This window comes from Rhinopithecus roxellana, chromosome 4, assembly GCF_007565055.1.
Source record: "Rhinopithecus roxellana isolate Shanxi Qingling chromosome 4, ASM756505v1, whole genome shotgun sequence".
NCBI classification, from domain to species: domain Eukaryota; kingdom Metazoa; phylum Chordata; class Mammalia; order Primates; family Cercopithecidae; genus Rhinopithecus; species Rhinopithecus roxellana.
Window position 1 is genome coordinate 132,195,187 of NC_044552.1, and position 27,184 is coordinate 132,222,370.

Sequence of the window (27,184 nt, forward strand, 5' to 3'; positions counted from 1 at the left end):
AAACATTGAGTACACATGGATGCAAATAAGGGATCAACATGCACCAGGGCCTACTTAAAGGTGAAGGGTGGGAGTAGGGTAAGGATCAAAAAGCTACCTATCAGGTATTATGCTGGTTACCCAGGTGACAACATTGTCTGTACACCAAACCCCCACAACACACAATTTACCCATGTAACAAACCTGCACATGTACTTCTGGAATCTAAAATAAAAGTTGAAAAGAAAAAAAAATTAAAAAGAATAGTTTGTCTACTGCATACTGCATAGAGTTGGCCCATATTTTAAATCCATTCTGTGAAACTTTGCCTTTTTATTGGAGCAGTTAATCCATTTAAATTTAATGTAATTACTAATATAATTTATATCTGCCATTTTACTTTTTGTTTACTGTATATGTCTTCTTTCTAATTTCTTTCATTACTGTCTCTTTTGTTTTCAATAGATACTTTCTTGTGTACTATTTTAATTCCCTTGTTGTTTCTGTTATTATATATTTTGACTTGTTTTTACAGGTTGTCCTAGACATTGCAATTAACATCTAAAATATTACAATTCTGTTTGTCTGATAGCATACAATATGTCTGCTTATATATAGCCTCATTCCTACCTCCCTTCTCCTTTTTGCTATTATTGTGAAGTAATTACGTTGAATATCCATCAACACAGATTTATAATTACTCTTTATTCTTAAACGTTGTCTTTTAGGTCATACAAGAAAAAAGAGTTATACATACAAAATACACTTATACTGCCTTTCATTTTTAAAAGTTTTTTAGAGATCTGGTCTTGCTTTATCATTCAGGCTGGAATGCAGTGGCAAGATCATAGCTCACTGTAGCCTCAAACTCCTGGCCTCAAGTGATCCTCCTGCCTTGACCTCCCAAGTAGCTGAGACTACAGGCACACACTACCATGTCTGGCTTATTTATTTACTTATGTACTTTTTGCAAAGACAAAGTCTCATTTTGTTGCCCAAGCTGTCCTCAAACTCCTAGTTTCAAGCAATGCTGCCAACTAGGCCTCGCAAAGTGCTGGGATTATAAGCATGAGACACTACTCCCAGCCCATACTGTCCTTTATATTTACCTATGTAGTTTCCCTCGTTCCTTCCTTTTTTTTTTTTTTTTTTTTTTTTTTTTTTTTGAGACAGAGTCGCGCCCTGTTGCCCAGGCTGGAGTGCAGTGGCACGATCTTGGCTCACTTCAAGCTCCACCTCCTGAGTTCATGCCATTCTCCTGCCTCAGCCTCCCAAGTAGCTGGGACTACAGGCGCCCACCACCACTCCTGGCTAATTTTTTAAATATTTTTAGTAGAGACGGGGTTTCATCATGTTAGCCAAGATGGTCTCGATCTCCTGATCTTGTGATCTGCCCATCTTGGCCTCCCAAAGTGCTGGGATTACAGGTGTGAGCCACTGCGCCCAGCCCTTGTTTCTTTATGAAGATATAATATACTGTCTAGTAAGATACAGGGAAGTTTTGTTAGCAACCGTTTTTATTTATCTGAGAATATTTTGATTTCTCCTTGTTTTTAAAATTACACCTTTGTCAGATGTAGAATTCTTTGTGGGCAGTCTTTTTCTTTCAGCACTTTGAATATGTCATCCTACAGCCTACTGGTCTCCATAGTTTCACGTGGGAAATCAGTTGATATCTTATTGGAAATCCTTTATAGGTGATGAGTTATTTCTCTGTTATTGCTTTTGAGATTCACTACCTTTGCCTTTCAATAGTTTGATTATGATGTGTTCAGGTGTAAATTCAATAGCATTTATCCTATCTTGAGTTCATGAAGAATGTATCTGATGTGAAAATTACTTTTTTATTAAATTTGGGAATCTTTTTGCCATTATTTCTTTAAATATTCTTTCTATCCCTTTCTTCATCTTTGCTCATTCTGAGACTCCAATCATGTTAGTATGCTGAATGGTGCCCCACAGGTCTCTGTGGATCCATGCATTTTTCTTTATTCTTTTTCTGTTTCTCAGGTAAGGTAATTTCAACTGAACTATCTTCAAGTTTGCTCATTCTTTCTTCTACCAGCTCAAATCCACTGTTGTGGCCCTCTAGTAAACTTTTATTTTATTTGCTGTACTTTTGAGCTCCAGATTTTTTATTTGTTCATTAAAAAATAATTCCTATCACTTTATGAATATTCGTTATTTGATGAGACATACTTCTGATATTTTTCTTTAGTTCTTTAAACCTGGTTTATTTTAGTTCTTCAAATTTATTTACAATACTTGAATTTAAGTCTTAATCTAGTAAACATAATATCTGCATTTCTTTAGGAATAGTTACTATTGGGTATATTTTTCTTCTCCTGTTTATAAGCCATACTTGCCAATGTCTCGGTGTACTAAAATTTTTGTTAAAAACTGGACATTTAAAATAATATTATGTTTAATTATGAAAATTAGATTCTGCTCACTCCTTGGTGTTTGTTATTGGTGCTGTTTGTTTCCTGAATGACTTTCATGAACTAATTCTATAAAGTCTGTATTCTATGTTGGCTGTGGCTAGTAAAGTCTATGTTGGGTTACCTTAGTAGTCTTCTAATGATTGGACAGAGATTTCTTATACCTAAGAATATATTTGAGAAATAATATGTATCTCTATATCTCTATAAAGGAAAACTTAAGGCACTCCTGAGTGACACAAGGACTTGAACAAAGAGAACTTCATAATATTTTTGGATTGAAAGATTCAATATAAGAGAAATAACAATTTTATTAATGTGTTAACTTTAATTGCTATTGCATAATAACAATGAGATACTAAGATGATTTTGAGCGATCTTAACAACTTGAATTTTGATTTCATATAAAAAATAAACAAGCAGAGAAAATTCTGAATAAGAAGAATTACGTATCATACAATGACGTAAATGAAACCAGTGTGGTAATGGCAAACAAATGGATGGATAACTCAATGGAACAGAAATAAAAGTCCAGAAACAGTTCAGTGCACTTGAGTAGCATCTCAAATCATTGGAGAAAAGATGTATTACTGAACAGATTGTATTTGCAAAAAAGCAGTCACATGGAAATAAATAATAATAATATTAGAGTGACAAGAATTTTAAGTAAGATATCAATTGCAATAACCATAAAAAGATAATTCAGGATAAAAATCTACTTAAAATATTATCATTAACCACATTAAAAGATGAGCAAGAAACTTTCAAAAAATTTGTTTTGTATAATTTCCATAATATATACAGAAAATAAAAGACCAATAACTCAATAAAACTGGGTTAGGGATATAAATAAGAATGAAAGGAAAAGAAAATACAAATCTTAAATGTGCAGCTATGTGCCTGACTCACACATAATATGAGAAACGCAAATACACACAACAATAAGTAATACCTTTTACCTATCTGATTGGCAAAGAGTAGAAGTTTCATAATATATAGTCTTAGCATGGGCGTGAGAAAACTAGTATGCTACTGGTGGGAGTGTGAATTAGAACAGTTCTTACTGATCATAACTTGGCAATATTTATGCTAATTACTAATGCAAATACCTTTTAGTTCAGCAATTACACCTTTAAGAATTTATCTAATAAACATACGCAGATGTGTGAAATAACATACCTGCAAAGTTATTTAGTACAATATAGTTTATAATAACAAAAGAATAAAAATAACTTGAATATTTGTCTATAAGAGATTGAATAAGTTATAATACAAAAGAATGTCAACAAGTGTGAAAAAAGAAAGAACTAACAAAGAAAGAAGAAGAAAATAATCTCTTATATATTAATATGGAAAGAGCTCCAAGATATATTTAAAAATAAAACAAAATCAAAATTCAGAACAGTATATATAGGGTGTGCCACTATTTGTGTAAAAAAGAAAAATAGTATTTTTGTTGCTTATACATGGAAGAAGATATAGAAAAGCATTTGTTATTTATAGGGAAGGGCACTAGAATTGGGGCTCAGGCGTGTAGACCTTTTGCTGCCTAAATTTTGAACATTATTCATGTATTAATTATTCAGTAAATGTAAAAATCATATCCAATTGCACCACCACCAAAACAAAAATTGAAGAGAGAAATAAATTCACCTTAAAAATAGTATTTTTGGAAGCAACTGAGAACACAATTAGGACAGCAGACGTTTGATGAAAATGAGCAGAATTAAGTAGGAAAAAGAGAAAGTTTCATAGAATTAGTGAGAAAATGTGAAAAACTATAAAGCCTCAGCAGATGTAAAAATAATACACAGTAAAAAGATAAAATTTCCACCAGTAAATTCAAAGAAATCTTTCTTGGAATAATGAAAGATATCCTAACAATTGAGAGCAGAACATGTCAGAGAAAAAACTGAAACTAATTGATCAACTTCAGGTCTTTCCTGAGCAAAGTTATTGGGCATAATCATATGGGAACACTCCTGTGAACTGTCAGGCAAGAAAAGAAAAGAAGAACCTGATGTTTAGGGCAGAGAAGCAGTAAGTTTGGATTCAGACTTTAGAAGCGCTTCCAGCGCTAGCGACGGTGGAGCAATGTCTACAAAGTTTTAATAGAAAGGAACATCATCATATTTTATGTGCAGCTGTACCACTGTGTGGTAATAAAAAACAAGGAAAAATATTTTCAAACATACAAGAAATCAAGAAATATTGTTTCCATAAACATTCTTGTAAAAACTACCAGAGGACAGACTTCAGCCAACCAAAATAGGAATTTAGAAGTGAAGATAAATGGAGTCATAGTGAGGAGCGAATCCCTTTAAACATTAAACTAATGCTCAGCAACTGTGGGAATTGTGCTTATGGAACCAAATATGACAGTTTTACACCATGAAATTGTAGAAATGTTATAATAAAAGCAGAAGGGTGAAAAAATGTAGGAAGTAGCATATGTAGTTGAAATGGCTTGGAGGAGGTCATATTTTATAATGTTTTTTAAAGTGGGCTGTGTAAACATGGTGAACTTGGTGGAGGAAAATAAGCCTGGGACAGGACTTCTTCTCATATTAGCATGTTGGGAAGGCTTCTCTCTGGTGCAGAGATTTTTTTTTTTTTTTTTTTTTTTTTGCCAGAGTCTTGCTCTGTCATCCAGGCTGGAGTGCAGTGGCATGATCTTGGCGCACTGCACCTTCACCTCCCAGGTTCAAACTATTCTCATTCTTCAGCCTCCCGAGTAGCTGAGATTAGAGGCATGTGCCACCACACTCAGCTAATTTTTTGTATTTTTGGTAGAGACAGGGCTTTGCCATGTTGACCAGGCTGATCTCAACTCCTGGCCTCCCCGTGATCTCCCTGTCTTGGCCTGGTGCATTGTTTAAAAAATGTTACATGTGAATCTCAGTTTCCACAGTTTCTGCCAATAATAGAAATGCAATGACCTGGGCTTCTGCCTCCATCATGCCTAATGACCAAAAAGAGATTTATCTCATGCAAAAAGTTCAGGGTTAGGATATTTTTTAAGATTCCTAACTGGAAAGGGCAAAATTCACTCTACCTGGTTATACAAGAAATATTGTTCATGGAATCATGGGCAAGACTGGAATTACAACATATAAGTTAAGATACAAGGAAAAATTCCTGAAACTATATCCCAATACTGATCTGGTAAGGGAGTTGCTGCCACCATCCCCAAATTGCTGTGTAACAGAACTCCATGGCACATTCAGCGACTGTTTTGCCCCCATGGTAAGGATATACTTCTGGCTCAGAGCTTAGGTATTGACTGGTTCAGAACATTGGTGAGTATGCACCAGTGCTCATAGCAATTCCAGATGAGAAGCCCAGCTGTAACTCAGAAAACCCATATGTTCTCTAATCTTTGGGGGTTACCCCTTACTTTCATATCCAAGATGGATCATATCTCTGTGAGAAATCTGACTAATTTCTATATTCTTCCGGTCAGACCATCCCATAGTCTGCTTCATACATTGCTAATCCTTCTCAGCAGCTGTTCTTCTCACCCCTCCTCTTCTTTCATGACTGCTACATATGACAAATTCAAGATGTAGGATTTAGAAGAGTCTTTTCTGAAAGTTTGAAGAGAGTAGAGCGTTACTGTAACACAGAGAAGAAAATAATTTCAACACTAATACAAGGTTATTGGTGTAAAGCATTTGTTTTACTAAACATTTATGGTTAGTGAGTATATTAGTCCACTCTCACACTGCTAATAAAGGCATACCCAAGACTGGGTAATTGATAAAGAAACAAGGTTTAATTGACTCACAGTTCAGCATAGCTGGGAAGGCCTCTGGAAACTTACAGTCATGGTGGAGGGGGAAGCAAACATGTCTTTCTGCACATGGAGACAGCAAGGAGAAGTGCTGAGAGAAAGGGGGAAAAGCCCCTTATAAAGCCATCAGATCTTGTAAGAACTCAGTACTATCACGAGAACAGCAGCATGGGGGTAACTGCCCCCATGATGAAATTACCTCCCACCGGGTCCCTCCCACGTGGGCATTGTGGGAACTACAATTCAAGGTGAGGTTTGATTGGGGACACAGCCAAACCACATCAGTGAGTTTATTTAATCAATAAAGCATACATTAATTTCAAATTCGATGTCAAAAATTAGTGTTGTAGCAATGCATTGAGCATCTCCCATCATGAGGACACTCTCAGTGGTCATATTTCTTATTGGCTATCACTTTCATTATACTGGTGGTCCTCATCTCTTTCCAAAATCTTCTCACATCTTATTGTGCATGTCTCCCTTATTTTCTCTCCTGTGCTGACAACAGGATCTTAAATTTCCAACCTGATTATCTTGTTGTTTTAAAATCTGCTTCCAGATCATGTCCTTGGGAGGGGGTTTATTTTTTGCACCCAAATAGGTTGATTCAGTTGTTTTTTGAGTAAAAAAAAAAGAAAAAAACAAACAACCCAAGAACTTCCTTACTCATACAAATTATACCCTTTCTACCCCTGTAAGGGAAATATCTACCTCCAGAAATTTTTGTAATACAACCACTTTGCCCTCCTTGCTATGGTCACAGTGGAAAATGTAATGGTGGAGATTGAAATAGGAAACCAAGAAAAAGGAAGCAAAGATAAAATTAAGGTTTGGTATTAGCAAAAAGGATGAAAACTATTTTTTATCTGTATACCCAATACTGGTGCTAAACTCACTGAAAATCATTAATCAACTTCAGTGTATATTTTATTCCTTGATTTCTGGAAATCAAAATGAAATTCATTCCTTTTGATGTTATTTTTACACAGGTCACCATTTTTCTTTGATCTGATATTGTAACATCTTCAAGTACAGTCCCTCCTACCATTCTTGTTATATTGGCAGATCACTGAAGTTTCTAGAATGAAATAAAAAAGGAAACATCACTATCAGCATTTTGCTAGTTCTCTCATACAAACATTAAATTTGGGGCACTCAGTATCCTGGCAGTGAAGTGGGTCTTTTTCCATAAAAAATAGCCAGATAGTCCATGATGGTAGAAATGGTAGCTTTCAGTATGGGGTCAGGAAACAGGATGTAGTTAATGTTTCTTAACTCTTTCTCTGTTTCCCTCAAACAAGTCCTATAGCAGTCTAAAAACTATTGCTCAAGTATTAGTAGGCTATGGAAACTAAAATCATTCTTGATTTATTATTTATTTGTAAATTCATTAATGAGAAGAAGATTAGAACCACTCTGAAGGCTCATATCCTCCTCATTTTTGGTAACTCAGCAGGTTTGTGTTAGATTTACCAAAAAACAGGACATCAGTCACAGGCTGAACAGGTACCCGCTTCTTACATGGCTTATTCTTCAACCAGGAAGCTTCCATTGCTACATAAATGCATTGCGGAGTGAGAAACCCTCTCTACTGGAATGCCAGCTGTGAAACGTAAAGACCAATGATGGCTCAGATCTAAACTGCAGAATTAGAGAGTTCATATGACTGCTTGTACTCTATTACTTCTGTGTTTGTAATTTTCCTCCCAATCCGTCCTATGTCTGTGTCATGTGACACTGGTGCTTGAATCCCTCACCCTTTTGGGTGACATTTATTTCACAAATAGTTATTGGAGGGCTACTGCCTGTCTGACACTGTTTTAGCTCCTTGAGATAACTCAGTGAACAAAACAAGAGGTGTTCCCTTCTGGAGGTTAAATTCTAGTGGTGGTGGCGAGAAGAGAAAACAATAAATACGATAAGTAAATTACATAATATGTCAAAAGATAAAAAGTGCTATGGAGAACAAAAAAGTAGAGTAGGGCAACAGGGATGGGGTTTTGAGGTCAGAGTTGGGATGTGGTGATTGACATGTGGCTCTTCTCTGGCTAAGTTGTAATATGTATATATAAATTCTTCAAGACAGAGTCAGTGTTTTATTCATCCATGTATCCCTATAACACCCAGTACAGTGCCCAACACTGAGTGGATGACTGAAAACTGTTGAATTAACTTGCCTCATGCAATTTAGAGCACAAGAAGTGATTTTGTCGGGTTTTACATGTAAGTAACAGGACTTCAGTACTTTTATAACTCTAGGACATTCCTCTGCTTTCGCTAAAAAATACCTGGCACATACTCAATTAAAGAAACCTTATTATAAAATGATGTTCTATGCCATCGCCTTCAATTTAGTTAATGTCTCCATTGAAGACTGGGTCACTGTGCTGTTTCTAGCATCTGGCGAAGTATAGCATATAGTCTTAGAACAGATGACCAAGACATACCCAGGAATGGAGGATTCTACAAACCATGAGCTGTATGTTTCAAAGTGGATGCAGTTCTAGGGGAAGAAAAGAAATGCAAAACCTGCAAAGAATCAGGGTGCCTCTTTGTATATACTGTATTAGCTTTGAGGACTGAGTTCTGTTTGAATTCTGATAGTAAGTTGGAAATACTACTGCTGCTCTGAATCTTGGCCTTTAGGTAAGCTATTATATTTTCCTTTATGGAGATATTAGTCATTGGCTCATGAACTTTTTAGTCAGCCTCTGTTTTAATTAGGGTAAAGGTCACATTGCTATAACAGAGTGGCCCTAAACTCAGTGTTCTAAAGAAGATAGAAGTCTATTTTGGTTTCCAGTAAAATGTGACCAGTTTAAGCTATAGAGGCAGATCTGCAATCATCTGGGCATTTTCCATGCTTGCATGATCAAATAAAGATGTCATCACATCCTGAGTACCAGCCAGCAGGTAGGAGGAAGAGAGGGTAGAGAAGTCACAACATATTTTTAAAATTCAGATCTAGAAATGGCAGACATCATTTCCCCTGACATCCATTTGTGGGAAATTGATCTCATGGCCATATCTAACTGCATGGGAGGCCACAGAACAGTGTAGCAATGTAGCCATGGGCTTATGTTATGGACAAAGGAGACTATATATTTTGGTGGGCAATTTGCAGTTCCCTCCGTCATCTCTGAATCAATACAATATAAGGAGAGGAGTGTTTTTGTGTTTGCTTATAATACATTCATGCATGTGGAAAAGCCATTATAAGATATGCCAAGATAAAGCTACATCTCTTAGCCCCATCTTTGGTGTACCCTGAAAGCTTTCCTAAAGCAAATTAATTCTTCCAGTTCTCCAGTTCTAACAATGTAATCCGGCTTGGTAAGCCCCACTGATTCTCAAATGATTCCACGTGAAGAACTTGAGAAGGCTCAACACATGACAGAATAAACTCAGAAAAATCAAAATAAAACAACAACAACAACAACAACAAAAAACCTCCTAATTTGATTCCATTCATCTCATTTTGAAAGCTAACTAAACTCTCTCAAAGTCCTTTGTGTTGTGTCTCAGTCATTGTGTAGGCCAATGACTCCAATTTTTTTTTTTTTCCTTTGCAAAGGAACAGGTATAAATAACTATCACCACTTCTCCCAGGAGGGTACACTGCTAGGGTGTTAGGAGCACAATATGAAAGTTGACTTGAATAGACTGATTTCACAGTATATTTATTAGAATCCCAGTTCTCCCAGATTTTAACTGAATAACTTTGGTGACATCAAAAGCCTTTGGAACCTCATCTTCCTTATCTGTTAGGAAGGGTTAACAGTCCCACGCTAATTGTGAAGATTAAATATAGTGCTATATTGCTGTGTATATTGCTACCTGTGTTGATATTTACAAGACGTTTCAGGACTAAGAGAAAATCTTGAAAAAAAAATTACTGGAAATCATATGGCTCAACTCAACAAATCACACTGCCTGGCAGACAAATGATTTCTTGATTGTGAAAGCAGTTCAATGGCCGGTTTGCTCCATAAAGCTCTTCTTGACAAAAGAAGTGTGACTTTCTTTGATCCCTGGTGTGGAATACTTCAGATGACCTGGTTCAATAGCAAAAATAAAAACCGGCCAAGATTGGCTTGGCAGCCTAGAGTTAGATCACCTTGAAATGAGTGGGTCACGAGCCTGAGTGAAAGATAATCTTACACTTCCTTTCAATTTTTTTTCACCATACAGTCTTTAAGATTTTAATCTGAAATCACCAAATGGAATTATTCACTGTGAATAACCATACACAGAAAAAAGAAACATCAGCTTAAAAATTATGTACAGTATAAAAACAGAGATGGCACCCATGTCCTTTTATAAACAAGTTTGGGCTTAGAATTTCTGTAAAGAATCAAAATTTTTATTTTTATATGCAATTTCATATCAGGCAGAAGTACTCTTCGAAGGAGCAGATACTATATTTGTAGAATAAAGGGAATGTAGTGGAAAAACAACATTAGTGTACTGCTCCTGATTTATGGACATTGGTGAGTCATTCATGTCTCTGGAGCCCAGTTTCCTCTTTGGTAAAATGGGAGACAGTTATGTGTATTTTCCATAAATATTATGACAATCCAATGAGATAATACAAGTGCGCATGTTCCATAAAGCAAAAATGCTGCATACCTATGAAGTTTGATATTATTTATTATTTTGCAGTGGTTCTAGGGCAAATGATTTCTAAATCATGGCATTGATGTTCTCTGGATTGCGGTTAGCCTGAATGTGACTTTCAAACACTTCCCTTGCTTCATTCATCTACCCCCTCATTTTTCTCTCATCTCACATAATATTCCTGTTCTCCATCATATTACCCCCAAAACTTCTTTTTCTCTTATTCCCCAAATGCCAGTGCTAGTACCATCACTCTGCCCACCAGATAAGGAACACTATCTATGTTCTCTTGTTAATCTATTGACCTTTAAGCCCAGTTGTGTTTCATTAAGAGAATGTGTACTTTGAGGCAAACACTTTCCACTGCTTTAATTTTAGCTGTAGGGGCGAGAAAGGTGTTGGATCACCAAAAGAGGTCACACACACAGAGTCGGAGAGGAAGACACTCTAGAAAACATTCCTCTGGTATCACTTGATATTTAATTTTCTGCAGCACACAGCTAAGCTGTAGAAATTTTAAGGGAAATGCAGAAAAATGAAACAATACAGCATTTCAGCATTTCTCCCAGGAGAAATTTCTCCCACTACTAGGGTGTTAGGTGCACAAAATGAAAGTTGATTTCAATAGACTGATTTCACAGTATATTAGAATTCTAGTTCTCCCGGTTTTTAACTGAGTAGCTTCGGTAACATCAAAAGCCTTTAGAACCTCATCTTCCTTATCTGTTAGGAAGAGTTAACAGTGACTTTCCCATGCTTATTATGAAGATTAAATATAGTGCTATATGTGCAAGACTCTGGTATAAAGTGGGTGCTTAACAAATATTATTTGCCTATAAATTTATAAACAATAAATATTATTTATTTATGAGTCTGTATCTCTAAGTGGATATTGGCCATGTGCCTTTGTTGTGATACAGAAAGCTCAAAGAACAGGCACACTATTCATTTGCGGAAGACTTATGTTGTGGATACATAAAATCTTGAGAGTACTTTAGTCCAGACTTCCAGGAAAACGAGATTTCCTTCTGTATCATCCATGACTGGCAGAAATCCAGCCTCCAATTGAGCTGTCGTAAGTTGTCAAAGTAGTTAATTCCTTTTAACAACAGCTCTAACTTCTAGAAAGAACTTGTTTACAATCTACTGAAATCTGCCTTTCCATAAATTGTATCCATTAATCAAAGATCTCCCTACCACACTGTTTAAGATGAAGCTGAATCATCATTATTTTCTGAAACTCTTACTAAAAGAATAAAGATAATATCATGCTAGACTGAAGTCTTTTCTTGTTTTAGTTCTTAAATGGATTTTCTTCTGACATAATTCACAGCTCTTTACTAGCCTGGGTTACTCTAGTTTGTTAGTCTTTTTAAAAATGCATAAAAACTAGGTTTGAACACAGCACTTTTAAAAAAATTAACATACTATGCATTTACAAATGTAATCCAAATTTACAGTCTATATTTACCATTAGCTAGGAACGCCACATGCATTTTATTCAAACCAGCACACTTTTGAGATGGAAAGATACATTACTAGCAATTACACTTGGAAGAAACATTTAAGATGAGATTTAAGACAGCCAAGGACAAGTAGTCATTCCACATCAAAAGTGTCCTCACACTGTTAAATTCTTTCTTTCTCTTTCTCTATCTCTTTCAAATTTTCACCTAAATGGCCTTTTCTCCAATTTACCTTGGTAGCTAATGAAATTTTGTACAACTGCGTGTCTCCTTCTACTATTCCATACTCTTACCATTTCTGATAGGTCTGATTTGGTAAACACAATGTTCATTGCTATGTTTAAAATTTTATTAGTATACAAGGTTTAGGTAGTCTCTTTTGCAAAAACTTCAAGCCTGCTTTACCATAGCATTTTCTGTACATTAGAATAGAAGAATTCAGGGCTTAATATTGCTTAATGTTATTCCTTGTTACTTTTCTCTTGAATTAATACTTTTCATATATGTTATCTCTTGCTTTTGATAGTTTCCATCTTTATCAATTTATCTGAGTAATTATCTCTCTTTTTCAAATTTCAAGTTAATACTTTTTTGATCAGGTCATCAAGTCTATAAATAAGCATATCAATAACACTTTCACCCTTTCATCATAACAAAGCACGCTTTGACTATATTCCATATACTAGGTGATATGCCTCTGAAAAAAAGAGTGGTTATTCAACAATCTCTAAATACTTTTTCTTACTATGCCATGAGAATAAATTCAAAGAAAAAATTCAAAGAAAATTCAAAGAACATCCATGTGTCTGGATGTTCTTAATCCTTCTCAGGGAATCAAAATCACCAGGTAGAGATTCTGTCTCTCTCAATTTTTTCTTTTTTCTTTTGCTTTATTATTTGTCTCTCTAATTATTGGTTCAAGTGAATAAGCAAAAGTGGCAGAAGTTGGTGGGTTCAGGAAGCATAAGCAAATTCTCCTTCAGACACTGCACACTGCTGTGCTGCTACACTACTGTCATGCCAAGTCAACACGTGAGAGTTACAATCTCTGTTAGATGATGGACACCCCTTATCTCACTCCAAGGGTATCAATAACTTGTGAAGCTTTCTTAGTATTCTGTGAAGCCAGCGATTAATTTTTTTCAGAAGATCTTAATTCACCTTATTTGGAAGGTTCCTTCTCATGCCCAACATGTGAATCCAATGATACAGTTTCTCTTCTCCTCTTTGTCACAACATTCTACTCTCTGAAGTCTTGATATTAAGCTTGCTCTCTTCATTTCATTTTTTTGTCCCTATTTCTGACTTCTCAGTAGCATCCCTTCATATTTTCTAATACACCAAAAAGAGAAATTTCCCCCTTAAGTTTCTTTATGTTTTACTCCAGCAGATATTTTATCTCTAATACAAGTTGTGATGTAACTCCTCCTTTTCCTTCCTGCAGGCCGCTAGGACTAGATATTTGTAATGAGGACAAGCAGTAGAGATAACCAGACCTCCTCTGAGGGGACCTTTAATCTGAATGTTCCATGTCTTTGTCTTACTCTTGCTTTTCCATCCCTTTGCTGCCACTGTTCGCTTTTGGTCTTCTGGCAAGGTTGGAACCTCAGAGGGAGAAATCATATCACTTTCAGGAACGGCACATCCATGATTGCTCAATATGGCACCCAGGCCAATTCTGAGGCACAAAAAGTGAGCAGTGTGTCCCTGGACCGAGGATTCCACTTCTGCCCCTCACACCAATCACCCGGGGACCTTGGACTTGCCACTTAACCATCCACTGCATCAGATTCTTCCCCACTTAAAGTGAAGGGGTTGAACTAGATATCCTCTGAGAAATTTTCTTATTTGACATTAGTATCTTCCAACCATGAGTGTAGTATTTCCTGTGTGGCCTCTTAGTGCCATACAATAATACAGTAGTCCTCTCCTAGGTTGGGAGTGTTGCCTTTGATGGCCAGGAGATGGTAATTGGTTTTTAGTGGTGTTGGTTATAAAGAAATGATTTACTTCTTCTCACTTTCTAACAACTACTCATGAATATCTGTCATTTTGTCTTAACATTCATTTCACATATTCCTTTCTAGAGTACTAAATGCATAGAAAAATTACTTTGACTATATATTTTTTAAAGTTCACGTTTATAACTCATCATTACAATCCTGGAACGTTAGAAGATATGTGGACTTTAATATTCTCTACTGTTCAGAGTTTGTGTGTGTGAATATATTTGTCCATGATGAATTCTGGGTACCTGCTGGATAAGAAATACGCAGCTCTCAAAGGTAAAAGTCTGTACTAATTTTAGGTGGTCTCTGTCTCCTATTTATGACGTTTTTTTTTCTCCCAAATGTCTGATATTTCCTAGGGTCCAATATTTCACAAGCTCAGCAGCATTGCTGTGAGATGGGTAACAAACCAACTTCTATTTTGTCGATGCTAAAACTGAGGCACAGAGAAAGTATATGATCTGCTCCAGCACGCCAGCAGCTCAGCGAGGAATGGCAGCATAAAGACGGAGAAAAGAAAGAACCTGATTCCTCTCTGATTCTCCTTTGGTAAGGATCAGAGCACCATGGCGCTGAAAGATTCTTTGAGAAATGGGCAGGCTACTATATTCTTTTTAGAGAAGCCTATATGTGAATTTAGCCAGTAGGTATGTCAAGCTCCTGACCCTAATCAACACCAATATTTAATATTCTTCATTACTAAAATGATCCTCCTCAGCCTTTGCCATCATCCACAAATAAATCCCAGCACTCATTTTGTCATGACTCGATTCCCTGTAATAGCCTTATGACTAGGCACCCTTTAGTAGTCACTGTCCTCCAACCATCCTCAACTTAATTCTATGGTCTATGCCAAGTGACATTCCTAGGTTCTATTTCATTGTAACAATTAAACAAGAGTGTAAAGACATCCTGTTTCCTAACACATCAGGTTTATGATCCTCTACCTAGCTTTTAAGGCCACACACTATTGGACCCTGCTCCATTTTTCAACTATCATTTCCCTATCCTAGTCCAGATCTGCAGATCTCGTCTTTGCTTGCAATGGGATATTATTTTGCTTTTGCACATTCTGCTTTTCATCCAGAGTTTGGTTTTCACTTCTTCATCCATGCATCTAAGTGCTACTCCTCTCGTGCCCTCCACAAAGCCTCCATGGACTCCTGTAGCTGTAGCAATCTCTTTACTGTGTCAACTCTAATTGTCCTGTGTGTTTGTATTACCTACAAATAGTCTCTCATTGTGTTTGTGTGTGACTACATTACACCTAAACCACTAAACTTCCTAGAGGGCAGGAATTGTGTCTTCTTTTTGTCTTACCAATAGTACAAGGGAAAATAAATAAAAATCATAAAAACAAAATAAAGTCCTCAATAAGTACCAGTTAATTCTCTGGAATTCAGTGAATTAGATTTGTAAACTATGCACATGCATGTGTGCATACTTTGTGAATGGACTTTGTATTTTGGGGAAAAAAGATCATAAATAAAGAGAGAAGTACAACTGACTCTTGAACAACTTGGGAGTCAAGAATGTCAACCTCTGATGCAGTCAAAAACCCACATATAACTTTTAACTCACAAAACTTAACTGACCAGAATGCCTTACCGATAACACAGTTGATTAACACGTATTTTGTATGAGTATTCTATACTGTATTCTTTCAGTAAAATAAGCTAGGGTAAAGAAAATCTTATTAAGAAATCATGAGGAAGATAAAATATATTTACAGTACTGTATTCCATATTATAAGTTTACATTGTCTGTTTACAAGATGAATCTTCTAAGATGGCAGTAACTGCAGCTGCAGACCTCAATCTGCAGTCGATACATGTTAACCAATTCAGCTCTTTTTTGCAATGTCATGACTTTTAATCTACTTCTAATGGGCACTTCCAGCCTCACCGTTGGCAATTCCTATGGATCCCATGATATTATTCAAGGTTTACACTATTGTACTAAACATGATGGAAAATATGTGAGAACTTTAAGAGATCATTATTTATTGCAGTATGGGATTGGAACTGCTCACGTGGGGATCATTAGCATCACATGGTGTTTTAGGCAGATACTCACATGAGCTCACTGCAATAGTAATAGGGGATGGCTATGAAATTATTGCAGTAGTGCGGTATGTGCTATGATCAATTTTATGCAGTTATGATTTAAATTTGCATCTTTGTTTATATTTCTCTCACCTTTGAATGTATTGTCTATGTGTGTGTTTTGATAAATTTTAACTTTTTATAACAGATTTGTGTATATCTTATGGCAGTGAATGATAAAGTACACTAGTATCTTGCATATATTTTGTGCATTCCTGACATACCTTTTTCTTAATTTCTTGGATAGTTCTAGGATATGCACCTGGTTCACCTACAAGTTTTTTCAAATTGATGCAAATCTCCAAAATTTTTTGCAATATATTTATTGAAAAAAATCCATGTGGAAGTGGACCCAGCTTGTTCAAATGCATGTTTTTCAAGGGTCAACTGTATATGTAGCATTTTTGTTTCTTTTTGGGGAGTATTTTTAGAGGATAATTTAGCCTCAATTATCACCTGAATTTCAAATGCCTTCCAGAGGACTTCTTTCTTTAACTGGAAGTTGTTTTGCTGCATATAAGAGCAATATCTTCCTTGTCAAGCTGGCGTAGCATTTGACTTTCACTCTGATGACCCTCTCATGCTCTGAGCATCCTGAGTCCTTGTTTTTCATTTGGCATAATACAGAACTAAATCTTGAGTTTGGATATTGTATGAACTGAAATGGCATACAACCAAGGTTCATATTTTATAAGTGGCCGGAATTCACTTGAGAATACTGACATAATAATATATACTTTATTTTGGAAGGCAGATAAGGTGTGAACAGGTCTTAGCACAGGGGAAAATTTTATTTTTTTTTGTTAGAGTGTGGGGTGGGAAATCAGGGGTCTCACAGCCTTCAGAGCTGAGAGCCTCGAACAGATTTACCCACATACTTATTGACAGTAAGCCATTGATAAGCATTGTTTCTATAGATTATAGATTAACTAAAAGCATTTCTTTTCTTTTTTTTTTTTTTAATTATACTTTAAGTTCTAGGGTACATGTGCATAACGTCCAGGTTTGTTACATATGTATACTTGTGCCATGTTGGTGTGCTGCACCCATCAACTCATCAGCACCCATCAACTCATCATTTATATCAGGTATAACTCCCAATGCAATCCCTCCCCCCTCCCCACTCCCCATAATAGGCCTCAGTGTGTGATGTTCCCCTTCCCAAGTCCAAGTGATCTCATTCTTCAGTTCCCACCTATGAGTGAGAACACGCGGTGTTTGGTTGTCTGTTCTTGTGATAGTTTGCTGAGAATGATGGTTTCCAGATGCATCCATATCCCTACAAAGGACACAAACTCATCCTTTTTCATGGCTGCATAGTATTCCATGGTGTATATGTGCCACATTTTCTTAATCCAGTCTGTCACTGATGGACATTTGGGTTGATTCCAAGTCTTTGCTATTGTGAATAGTGCCACAATAAACATACGTGTGCATGTGTCTTTAGAGCAGCATGATTTACAATCCTTTGGGTATATACCCAGTAATGGGATGGCTGGGTCATATGGTACTTCTAGTTCTAGATCCTTGAGAAATCGCCATACTGTTTTCCATAATGGTTGAACTAGTTTACAATCTCACCAACAGTGTAAAAGTGTTCCCATTTCTCCACATCATCTCCAGCACCTGTTCTTTACTGACTTTTAATGATTGCCATTCTAACTGGTGTGAGATGGTATCTCATTGTGGTTTTGATTTGCATTTCTCTGATGGCCAGTGATGACAAGCATTTTTTCATGTGTCTGTTGGCTGTATGTATGTCTTCTTTTGAGAAATGTCTGTTCATATCCTTTGCCCACTTTTTGATGGGGTTGTTTGTTTTTTTCTTGTAAATTTGTTTGAGTTCTTTGTAGGTTCTGGATATTAGCCCTTTGTCAGATGAGTAGATTGCAAAAATTTTCTCCCATTCTGTAGGTTGCCTGTTCACTCTGATGGTAGTTTCTTTTGCTGTGCAGAAGCTCTTTAGTTTAATTAGATCCCATTTGTCAATTTTGGCTTTTGCTGCCGTTGCTTTTGGTGTATTAGACATGAAGTCCTTGCCCATGCCTATGTCCTGAATGGTATTACCTAGGTTTTCTTCTAGGGTTTTTATGGTATTAGGTCTAACATTTAAGTCTCTAATCCATCTTGAATTAATTTTCGTATAAGGAGTAAGGAAAGGATCCAGTTTCAGCTTTCTACATATGGCTAGCCAATTTTCCCAGCACCATTTATTAAATAGGGAATCTTTTCCCCATTTCTTGTTTTTCTCAGGTTTGTCAAAGATCAGATGGCTGTAGATGTGTGGTATTATTTCTGAGGACTCTGTTCTGTTCCATTGGTCTATATCTCTGTTTTGGTACCAGTCCCATGCTGTTTTGGTTACTGTAGCCTTGTAGTATAGTTTGAACTCAGGTAGCACGATGCCTCCGGCTTTGTTCTTTTGACTTAGGATTGTCTTGGCAATGCAGGCTCTTTTTTGGTTCCATATGAACTTTAAAGCAGTTTTTTCCAATTCTGTGAAGAAACTCATTGGTTGCTTGGTGGGGATGGCATTGAATCTATAAATTTCCTTGGGCAGTATGGCCATTTTCACGATATTGGTTCTTCCTATCCATGAGCATGGTATGTTCTTCCATTTGTTTGTGTCCTCTTTTATTTCACTGAGCAGTGGTTTGTAGTTCTCCTTGAAGAGGTCCTTTACATCCCTTGTAAGTTGGGTTCCTAGTATTTTATTCTCTTTGAAGCAATTGTGAATGGAATTTTATTCATGATTTGGCTCTCTGTTTGTCTGTTACTGGTGTATAAGAATGCTTGTGATTTTTGCACATTAATTTTGTATCCTGAGACTTTGCTGAAGTTGCTTATCAGCTTAAGGAGATTTTGGGCTGAGACAATGGGGGTTTTCTAAATATACAATCATGTCATCTGCAAACAGGGACAATTTGACTTCTTCTTTTCCTAACTGGATACCCTTGATTTCTTTCTCTTGCCTGATTGCCCTAGCCAGAACTTCCAACACTATGTTGAATAGGAGTGGTGAGAGAGGGCATCCCTGTCTTGTGCCAGTTTTCAAAGGGAATTTTTCCAGTTTTTGCCCATTCAGTATGATATTAGCTGTGGGTTTGTCATAAATAGCTCTTATTATTTTGAGATACATTCCATCAATACCGAATTTATTGAGAGTTTTTAGCATGAAGGGCTGTTGAATTTTGTCAAAAGCCTTTTCTGCATCTATTGAGATAATCATGTGGTTCTTGTCTTTGGTTCTGTTTATATGCTGGATGACGTTTATTGATTTGCGAATGTTGAACCAGCCTTGCATCCCAGGGATGAAGCCCACTTGATCATGGTGGATAAGCTTTTTGATGTGCTGCTGGATTCGGTTAGCCAGTATTTTATTGAGGATTTTTGCATCGATGTTCATCAGGGATATTGGTCTAAAATTCTCTTTTTTTGTTGTGTCTCTGCCAGGCTTTGGTATCAGGATGATGTTGGCCTCATAAAATGAGTTAGGGAGGATTCCCTCTTTTTCTATTGATTGGAATAATTTCAGAAGGAATGGTACCAGCTCCTCCTTGTACCTCTGGTAGAATTCAGCTGTGAATCCATCTGGTCCTGGACTTTTTTTGGTTGGTAGGCTATTAATTATTGCCTCAATTTCAGAGCCTGCTATTGGTCTATTCAGGGATTCAACTTCCTGGTTTAGTCTTGGAAGAGTGTAAGTGTCCAGGAAATTATCCATTTCTTCTAGATTTTCTAGTTGATTTGCGTAGAGGTGTTTATAGTATTCTCTGATGGTAGTTTGTATTTCTGTGGGGTCGGTGGTGATATCCCCTTTATCATTTTTTATTGTATCTATTTGATTCTTCTCTCTTTTCTTCTTTAATAGTCTTGCTAGCGGTCTGTCAATTTTGTTGATCTTTTCAAAAAACCAACTCCTGGATTCATTGATTTTTTGGAGGGTGTTTTGTGTCTCTATCTCCTTCAGTTCTGCTCTGATCTTAGTTATTTCTTGCCTTCTGCTAGCTTTTGAATGTGTTTGCTCTTGCCTCTCTAGTTCTTTTAATTGTGATGTTAGAGTGTCAATTTTAGATCTTTCCTGCTTTCTCTTGTGGGCATTTAGTGCTATAAATTTCCCTCTACACACTGCTTTAAATGTGTCCCAGAGATTCTGGTATGTTGTATCTTTGTTCTCATTGGTTTCAAAGAACATCTTTATTTCTGCCTTCATTTCATTATGTACCCAGTAGTCATTCAGGAGCAGGTTGCTCAGTTTCCATGTAGTTGAGCAGTTTTGACTGAGTTTCTTAGTCCTGAGTTCTAGTTTGATTGCACTGTAGTCTGAGAGAGAGTTTGTTATAATTTCTATTCTTGTACATTTGGTGAGGAGTGCTTTACTTCCAATTATGTGGTCAATTTTGGAATAAGTGTGATGTGGTGCTGAGAAGAATGTATATTCTGTTGATTTGGGGTGGAGAGTTCTGTAGACGTCTGTTAGATCCGCTTGGCGCAGAGATGAGTTCAATTCCTGGATATCCTTATTAACTTTCTGTCTCTTTGGTCTGTCTAATGTTGATAGTGGGGTGTTGAAGTCTCCCATTATTATTGTATGGGAGTCTACGTCTCTTTGTAAGTCTCTAACTACTTGCTTTATGAATCTGGGTGCTCCTGTATTGGGTGCATATATATTTAGGATAGTTAGCTCTTCCTGTTGAATTGATCCCCTTACCATTATGTAATGGCCTTCTTTGTCTCTTTTGATCTATGACGGTTTAAAGCCTGTCTTATCAGAGACTAGTATTGCAACCCCTGCTTTTATTTTTGTTCTCCATTTGCTTGGTAGATCTTCCTCCATCCCTTTGTTTTGAGCCTATGTGTGTCTCTGCATGTGAGATGGGGCTCCTGAATACAGCAAACTGATGGGTCTTGACTCTTTATCCAGTTTGCCAGTCTGTGTCTTTTAATTGGACCATTTAGTCCACTTACATTTAAGATTAATATTGTTATGTGTGGACTTGATCCTGTCATTATGATATTAACTGGCCATTTTGCTCGTTAGTTGATGCAGTTTCTTTCTAGCATCGATGGTCTTTACATTTTGGCATGTTTTTGCAATGGCTGGTACCGGTTGTTCCTTTCCATGTTTAGGGCTTCCTTCAGGGTCTCTTGTAAGGCAGGCCTGGTGGTGACAAAATCTCTAAGCATTTGCTTATCTGTAAAGGTTTTTATTACTCCTTCACTTAAGAAACTTAGTTTGGCTGGATATGAAATTCTGGGTTTAAAATTCTTTTCTTTAAGAATGTTGAATATTGGCTCCCACTCTCTTCTGGCTTGTAGAGTTTCTGCCGAGAGATCTGCTGTTAGTCTGATGGGCTTCCCTTTGTGGGTAACCCGACCTTTCTCTCTGGCTGCCCTTAACAGTTTTTCCTTCATTTCAACTTTGGTAAATCTGACAATTATACGTCTTGGAGTTGCTCTTCTGGAGGAGTATCTTTGTGGCGTTCTTTGTATTTCCTGAATTTGAATGTTGGCCTGCCTTACTAGGTTGGAGAAGTTCTCCTGGATGATATCCTGAAGAGTGTTTTCCAACTTGGTTCCATTTTCCCCCTCACTTTCAGGCACCCCAATCAGACATAGATTTGGTCTTTTTACATAATCCCATACTTCTTGAAGGTTTGTCCATTTCTTTTTCTTCTTTTTTCTTTAGACATCTCTTCTTGCTTCATTTCATTCGTTTAATCCTCAATCGCTGATACTCTTTCTTCCAGTTGATCGAGTCGGTTACTGAAGCTTGTGCATTTGTCACGTATTTCTCATATCATGGTTTTTATCTCTGTCAGTTAGTTTATGGCCTCCTCTGCATTGATTTTTCTAGCTGTCCATTCTTCCATTCTTTTTTCAAGATTTTTAGTTTCTTTGCACTGGGCACATAATTCCTCCTTTAGCTCTGAAAAGTTTGATGGACTGAAGCCTTCTCTCAACTTGTCAAAGTCATTCTCTGTCCAGCTTTGATCCGTTGCTGGCAATGAGCTGCGTTCCTTTGGAGGGGGAGATGCACTCTTATTTTTTGAATTTCCAACTTTTCTGCCCTGCTTTTTTCCCATCTTTTTGGTTTTATCTGCCTTTGGTCTTTGATGATGGTGATGTACGGATGGGGTTTTGGTGTGGGTGTCCTTCCTGTTTGTTAGTTTTTCTTCTAACAGTCAGGACCCTCAGCAGTAGGTCTGTTGGAGATTTCTTGAGGTCCACTCCAGACCCTGTTTGCCTGGGTATCAGCAGCAGAGGCTGCAGAAGATAGAATATTGCTGAATAGTGAGTGTACCTGTCTGATTCTTGCTTTGGAAGCTTCGTCTCAGGGGTGTACCCTGCCGTGTGAGGCATGGGGTGTCGGTCTGCCTCTAATAGGGGATGTCTCCCAGTTAGGCTACTCAGGGGTCAGGGACCCACTTGAGCAGGCAGTCTCTCCATTCTCAGATCTCAACCTCTGTGTTGGGAGATCCACTGCTCTCTTCAAAGCTGTCAGACAGGGTCGTTTGCATCTGCAGAGGTTTCTGCTGCTTTTGTTGTTGTTGTTGTTGAGCTGTGCCCTGTCCCCAGAGGTGGAGTCTACAGAGACAGGCAGGCCTCCTTGAGCTGCTGTGGGCTCCACCCAGGTCGAGCTTCCCAGTGGCTTTGTTTACCTACTTAAGCCTCAGCAATGGCGGGCACCCCTCCCCCAGCCTCGCTGCTGCCTTGCCCTTAGATCGCAGATTGCTGTGCTAGCAATGAGGGAGGTTCCACGGGTATAGGACCCTCCCGGCCAGGTGTGGGATATAATCTCCTGGTGTGCCGTTTGCAAAGACCCTTGGTAAAGCACAGTATTGGGGTGGAAGTTACCTGATTTTCCAGGTGTTGTGTGTCTCAGTTATCTTGGTTAGGAAAAGGGATTCCCTTCCCCCTTGGGCTTCCCAGGTGAGGCTATGCCTCGCCCGGCTTCAGCTCTCGCTGGTCGGGCTGCAGCAGCTGACCAGCACTGATTGTCCGGCACTCCCTAGTGAGATGAACCCGGTACCTCAGTTGAAAATGCAGAAATCACCCATCTTTTGTATTGCTCACGCTGGGAGCTGGAGACTGGAGCTGTTCCTATTCAGTCATCTTGCTCCGCCCCTGGAGTCTCCACAGGGGAAATGTTAAATAAGCAGTCTTCATTTTGCAAATATTATCTTAATTGAGAAGCTATGTAATATTTGAAATGTACCAATTTTAAAATATGAATGTTTCTTTCAATTTCATGGGGTTGTGTTTAGAAATTTTGAAAATTTTATTACATTAAAACATTATAAAAACTTGTACCAGGGCCCTCTCAGTCTGGGCTAGAGGATTTGGTTCATCCATTGCACCAGTCTACTCAGCAAGAATTGTTTCTTGGTATCTACTCAAACCTTACTGAAGAGTAAAACTGCTGCAAAGCTCTCATTTTTAAATGTTTTCTTAAATATGTATATATAAAATTGAAACTTATTGGAATTTCTACCTGTTGCGTCTGCACTCTCAGCAGCATTGGCCAGAACTTTTTCCCCCTGATGGAAATATTCTTTATCTGCATCATCTGATAGGGTAATCACCAGCTGCATATGGCTTTGAGCACTGGTGACTTGAGGAACTGAAATTTTTCATTTTATTTAATTTTACTTAATTTAAATTTAAATGTGAATAGTCGCCCAATACAACATAAATAATCACAACATAATACAATGTAAATAATCACAAAATACAATAGGCTAGTGACTGTTGTACTGGACATCACAAACATAGTAGTTTGTTGAAAAAGCTAGCGATCATTTTCACATGCTGGCCCTTCAGAAATGTCAAGAGATTATTGATATTTGTAGTTTCTTTTTAGGGCATTTTTTTGTTTCCTCATTAATAGGTTTGAACTTCAGAAATTAGTTTGTTGCTACTGCTGCTACTGTTGCTATGATCCTCTTTTTCCTAAGGTCTCTTCAAACTCATAGATTCTGTCATTGTTTCTAGATGTTCCTTGGAGTTGTCAAGCAATTATAGCCTTGATACATATAAAGTACTCTGAATGCATGGGACAACAAACAAACAAACAAAACTGACACACAAATCACAGAATCTGGAACATCTGGAGACATAGGGCACACAAGATTTAAACAAATGGTTGTAACTGGGACAATTTTGCCTCACAGGGGACATTTGGCAATGTCTGGAGATGGGTATTGACTGCCATGACTTGTGGGGGGTGCGGTGCTTCTGGTATCTAGTGAATAGAGGGCAGTGATGCCGCTAAACATCCTACAATACTCAGGACAGAGCCTCCCCAACAGAGAATCATCCAGCCCAAAATGTCAATAATGCCGAGGCTGAGGAAGCCCAGTTTCCACATTTAAGAAATAAATATCACATTAAAAGCCTCATTCATTTGAAAAGAAGGAAAGACTTACAAAATGACCTGCCTAGGTGTACTAATATTGTAAAAGTTTATAAGTTGCATGCTTGTTTCTGAATTCCTCTTCCACATCAAGAACTCTATTGGGTCACTGAATGCACTGGTAAATTTACTAAGAACATCTTCAAAAGTTCTTCACTCCTTCCTTCTTTTCCTTCTGAAGCTATTACTGCGGATCTTGTTGTTATCATTATTAGACACTCGTAATATACTTTTAATCCCCATTTGTGCTTTCGTTTTCACAGAACACTATCTGTGTTGTAACAAAGCCACTGGTTAAATAATGAGTCCAGATAAAAATGATGTGATATCGTGAAGTCATCTTCTTCAGATACGTATTTGGTAAGACTCCTTTTTCCTTGGAAATATTTTATTTGGTAGTGTGTGAGGCCAGTTAATCTTTCTCTCGCATCCTGAGGCAGGAAATAATTAATATAACCTGGGGGAAGAGCCTGGCTAGCTGGTCAGAAGGAAATCTGACACCTGGTGAAATGTGCCTCGTTTCCGGTTTCAGCACTAGCGTGAAATTTCCCGAGGTTCATAGAAAGGTTCTTCAAATCTTGGCAAATCTCTTGGTAAACTGGGTAGTGTCAGATTCCAAAAGAAATAGGAAAGTTTTACCTGGCTTCAAATTTCCAGTGTAAAATGTTCAACAGTCTAAGCAAGAGGGCTCCTTGCAATTGAGAAAAATCCAAGTTTCTTACTTTGGATAACTTATTGGAAGATACAATTCACCAAGCATAAAACCTCCAGGGAGACACATTTCATAGTAAGCCATCCAGCCTCTTTCAGAATATGCAGGAGTTTTCAATGGACATGGCTGCTATCACTGCACCAACAATTTCACGTTGTTCATTATCACATTGTATCATAATGTTCCCATGTTCAAAGCCATGCTAGAGGAAAATACTCTCCCAGAGCGTTTTTCAAAGTTTCCACTGGAGAGAAGAATGCATGGGACATTTCCTATCAAGTTCCAAAGAGTGGAAAAGAAAGTACAATGATAAGAATCAATAGACAATTCCTAAAATATTGTTCATGAAATGAGTTCTAGCAGGCTGTGAAGGTGAAGAGAAAAGTTACATTTCCAAGTTCTAATAGCAGTGTTGGACTTTGAAATAAAAGGAAGGTTTTCTAAAACCTTGTCTTGATTTGAGTAGGCTTGAGATTTGACATTCAGCACACATTTTAAAAATCTTCCTGCAAAACCTCTGTACATCCACTTAGTACTAAAGGGCTGCTTTGCCCAGTTCCCAGGGGCTCTAACATGCAGGCTGATTGCAGCCCTGCTAAGTCAGCAAAGGGAGGCTGCCGGTTCAGAATGTTGCTCCTTTTAAAGGAGCCACATCCTGCCAGGGCCTTGGAATCATTACAACCTCATGATAAAATTTCTGGCAATTTAATTCACACAAAGACTTTTGAATCGTTTCTAGTGTTTGTAATCTCCTTCTGTCTGAGTACCTTATAATCAAGGACATTCAACTGGAACAGAATTAGCCTACTTTAAGGACACCCCAAACAAATTCATACAGGCTGAAGTTATTTAATCATTGGTGCTGAGAAATGGATATGGTTAAGCTGATGAACACAGTTTCTCCATAGTGTCTTTGATGGAAAGCAGTGCTCCTATAGAGGTATTGATCTGTGGGATAAATAAAAACACTGGGGTTTAAAATTACATTGATTATTACTAACTACTCCTTTTTCACTGAAAGCAATATCAAGTCCATCAAATAAGGTCTATGACCAGAAATCAAAGGCCTTTTTTTGTGTGTTCAAAACATGGAAAAAATTATTGTTACCAAATCTATCTTTTCAACCAACCCACAACATAGGTAGAAATTGCTGTCAGAGTTGACACACGCTAACATGAAGAGTGATGAGAGGTTATTCTTTCTTGGTCTTTTTGGTAATCAAGCATTCTGAAATTGTGATTGATTGCTGGCTCCAAGTGATTTTTTTTTTTTTTTTTTTTTTTTTTTTAGGGCAAGCTTCCAAAGGATTTCCTAAGGCCAAATCTAAAATAGCGAAGAGGAAAATACATAAATTTATCCTTTAATAATTGATGCTAAAAACTAATTTTCAAAATATTCCCAGGAAAGTCCTATCTTTGTACTCAAATTACTAGGAAATTGTTCTAATTGTTTCAATAAAAGAACTGTTGTTGAAAATAACCTGCAGTGTTCTGTTTTGGTTAGTGGTAAATCAAGTTTAACTCCTGGGAAAACTCAAAATTCATTCTGTAATACACCGGCCCCAGTATTTTTCTTTAGCTTTTAAGAAAACTATGAGTCAAAACTTGAATTGATTTGTAACACAAATACTAGGTTTGGCTCCCAC

The 27,184-nt window shown here is 37.3% G+C and overlaps 1 long non-coding RNA gene across 2 annotated transcripts in view; it reads left to right on the plus strand.

The window, feature by feature from the left end:
- The window catches only part of LOC115896785, a 99,189-nt gene extending 72,234 nt beyond the window's left edge, over positions 1–26,955 (plus strand). Inside the window, exons 1-3 of one of the 2 annotated variants that reach the window (XR_004056653.1) lie at positions 14,671–14,854; positions 25,090–25,186; positions 26,830–26,955. This is a non-coding gene — a long non-coding RNA (uncharacterized LOC115896785). Of the gene's footprint in view, positions 1–14,670; positions 14,855–25,089; positions 25,187–26,829 lie in introns of those variants that run through there. The other variant, XR_004056652.1, reaches the window with a different exon arrangement.
- Positions 26,956–27,184: the final 229 nt, after the last annotated feature.